Source organism: Saccopteryx leptura, chromosome 1 (assembly GCF_036850995.1).
Source record: "Saccopteryx leptura isolate mSacLep1 chromosome 1, mSacLep1_pri_phased_curated, whole genome shotgun sequence".
In the NCBI taxonomy this organism is placed as follows: Eukaryota; Metazoa; Chordata; class Mammalia; order Chiroptera; family Emballonuridae; genus Saccopteryx; species Saccopteryx leptura.
In genome coordinates, this window is record NC_089503.1 from 73966011 (window position 1) to 73969702 (window position 3692).

The 3692-nt window shown below is 36.0% G+C and overlaps 1 pseudogene; it reads right to left on the reverse strand.

Annotated features, from left to right (window-relative positions):
* Nucleotides 1-871: 871 nt before the first annotated feature.
* On the reverse strand, nt 872-1737 carry LOC136388068 (sodium/potassium-transporting ATPase subunit beta-3 pseudogene; annotated as a pseudogene).
* Nucleotides 1738-3692: the final 1955 nt, after the last annotated feature.

Below are 3692 nucleotides of genomic sequence, written 5' to 3' on the forward strand. Positions count from 1 at the left end.
ATAGATAGAGCAAGCTCTTTTTATAAGCAGTACTAATCCCATCACGAGGGCTTCACCTTCATGACCTAATCACCATCAAAACCCTCAACTCCAAATACCATACATTGAGTGTTAGAGTCTCAACATATAAATTTGGCGGGGGTGGGGGGGTGGTGGTGGACATAGATATTCAGTCCATGATAACAATGAAATTAAGCCACTTTTCATGTGTGTGTTTTTATTTGGATAGCTTCTTGTCTGAACTGCTTATTCAAGCCTGTGACCATTGCTCTCCTGACATCTCTGCTTTTTTAATTAATTTGTAGGTACTCCTTATATATTCTGGATATACTGCTTTGTTAATATTTATATTACAAATATTTGTAAGTTTTTAATTTTTTTACCTTTCAAATACACTTTTATTTTATTTTTTTTTCCTTTTCACATACAAAACTTCTTCACACACATTTTTTTTTTTTGCATCTATAAAGTCACTTCATGTTGGTCAGGTAGAATTTTACCCCTAACACTCTGCTGGCAGCAAAATATGACAGTATTAAATCTAGGAAATATTTGCTTAGCACAGCACATCAGCTTTAGACACTTGGTACTTAAACTACATAAAAATAAGAAAAGCTCCCCCCCCCCATTCTACATGTTTAGAATCAGGTGTTCAATGTCCCTATTTGGCTACAGTACAATGGTTCCAAAAGGCAGCAGCAGCAATGGGCAATTACTTCAGAGGACACTGAACGCCATGATCTGGGAGCACATTAAAATATTACCCCCATGCCATGTACCACTGCACCTTTCTGTAGGGTGGTCTTGTAACTCTAGAACATCAAGTCTAGCTGATACAAAATGAAGACAGACAGCACAATACTTACTTCTACTATGCAAGCATTGTGATTTTGAACCCAAGTTGTCCTAAAAGCTCATCACAATCATAGTGGTTTTCCAGGTTGGGTGATCCAACAATCTTGCAAGAGATGGTTACTGCTTTTGGGGTACTTTTAACACCAAAACTGAGCTGGATAGCAGCTAATGGCTATAGATACCTCACATGCCTTTCCCTCACAATATGGTCACTATTTTAAGTCTCTATTTCCCTTGGAAGGATAACCTGATGGAGTTGTTATGTTTCACCCTTAGGAATACTTGAGCAGTCTATGCTTGGTTCTCCCTTGGGCTCTATTCCAATTATTCTGTTCATTTTTACAAGAATACAAGGGTATCCACTGGAGTAGCTGAATCAAGAACATCCACATTTCTGCATGCTTGAAGTAAGGTAACTGGAAATTGACATGCAATATAACCTGCATCCTTCTGTTCAACGAGTGCTCCATCAGAACAGACTGTGAGGTTCTTGTGTTCTACAGCATATAGCTTTAGAAAGTTTTTAAGGTCTTCAATGTACCATTTATAGAAAGGACTCTGGGTCAGACATACTGAATGAATATTCCAATGCTCGTACTGGTTTGTTAAAGCCATAAGTCCTGGACTACAAATCTGGTCATGATATTTTGGAACCTCATAGTTCAGAGCCTGAAGCACAGCCCACATTGTGAATGTGAGGTGTGCCAGCCAGAGCCCCTAAAAGATGAGGTAGAAGAGCAAGATCAAACCCCAGCCCTTGGCGGTGCACCCCAGGAACTGTCCGGTGGTCAGGTTGTGGAAGAAAAGCTTCTATTCTGCCAGGGTCTGGTTGAAAGACTTCTTGTCTTTCTTGGTCCTGGTGTGAGTGCCTGCACACACCATAATAGTCAAGTCTTCTCTATAGAAATCTCTCTCAACTCTGCCACCACCATGGTCCAGGGACCATCATTTATCTCCTGTCTAATATCCCATATCCTTTCTGGACCCCCTCATATACCTTCTTCTTACAAGCAGCCAGAATGTTTTTTCAAAAGATAAATCTTATCATGTCAGTCCTCTGCTTTAGATTATCAGTATTATAAATACTTAAAATTTATAAGTATTACAAATATTACCTAGTATAAAGATTACATAATATCATATAATCAGTGTTGTAAATATTTCCCAGTAGTTTTCAGAAAAGATCTAAAACCACTGAAAGACATGTTGAGTCCTCCAAGATCTGGTTCTGCTCTTCTTCTACCTCTCCCTCTACTCAGTATACTTATTGCCGAGTCCTCTTTGAGTTGCTCCAATGCTTACACACTTATTCAACTTTAGTGTTTCCTTCTGGAATACTTTTCCAACTCCCCTCTTTGCTCATTTGACTAATTCTCAATCATTCTTAGATGCCCATGAAACACCATTTTCTTAATTTTTCTAAATCCCCAGGCTAAATTAGACCCTACTGCTATTCTCACTCATATCTTATGATTTCTTTTTTACCATAACTCTTATTTTAGTATATAATTATTTAGGTATTTGGATAATCACTTGATTACCATCTATTTCTTCTACTTAAGTTCTGTGGTAATAAAACCCTATCTTTTTTTTGCATCCCATAGGGAGTGTCTAACTCACAGTAACTCAATGCATATTCTTAAATAGTTTTGAATAAATGGATGGATGGATGGATGGATGGGAGTAATTGAATATCTAAAAGGACAGCTGAGCATAGAGCCCTAAATCATCATGGGACATGATAAAGAATAGTAAGGTGGTAGATTTATCTGATCATATCTTTCCCCAAGGTAATTGGTTACAGAACTTCTTTTATAGATGTGTGTATCTGGGATGTTGAAGAGCATGGGAGAGGGAGGTAGCAATTAAGCCAACAGATACAATCTGAAAAGCAATTCATACTGTGCCTCACATATGGTAGAGTTTAATATATATCATGGTTGTTATTGAAGGAATGCAAGTTCATACATGTAAAAGAGTGAGTACTTTCAGTTACATTTTGATATATATATATATATATATATATATATATATATATATATCTTATTGCTTATTACCAAAATCTGTTTTAATTTAGTGAAAAATATTTTTGATACTCTCACATTTTAACCACAGAGGTCCCATGGGTAGGTAGATAATCCTTAAACCTGAAAAGGCTCTGTCTCTTTCAGTCTTATTTCTATAAACCGAAGCAATCTAGATTCCATGTCAGTTTAATGCACTACAGAATAAAATGTCAACGATAGAAATATTTTCAACTGGGGCCACAGCATGAACTGTTTAAAAAAAACCCAAAACTTCAGGGCTTCAGAAAATGAGGGCATGAAATATTTTTAGTTATCTTTATTTTTATTTTAGGCCCAATTCTTGATTCCTCATACTAACTTGGTAACTTTTAGTTTCTTAGAAACACATGAGGAACAGCAATGTTAAACTTATAAGTCAACTTCTTGAATAGAGATTTTAGAAGCAAGATCTTAATACTAATACAAAGATGAACATTACATAAAATAAAACAGTTTGGTATATTTCAGTTGCATGTGATGGAAAACATATCTGTGTGTATGAAATATTAAAAAAATGTTTTAAACCACTTCATTTGTTGTAGACCTTCAAATTCTGAATCTTTTAAATTTTTCTTCAGTTTATATACATGTTGGTCACCTACTGAAGTGTCTATTTGCTTAAACCAGTTGTCCATGAGACTTCCCTGAAGTATTTAGGAAAGAGAAGGAGTTACAGGATTGTACTTGTCTCTATCAAGCAAATGTAGTTGGTGGAAAATGACAAACAAGTTTAATTTTTCTCAAAAGAACATCATTCTGCCTTACTTCCTA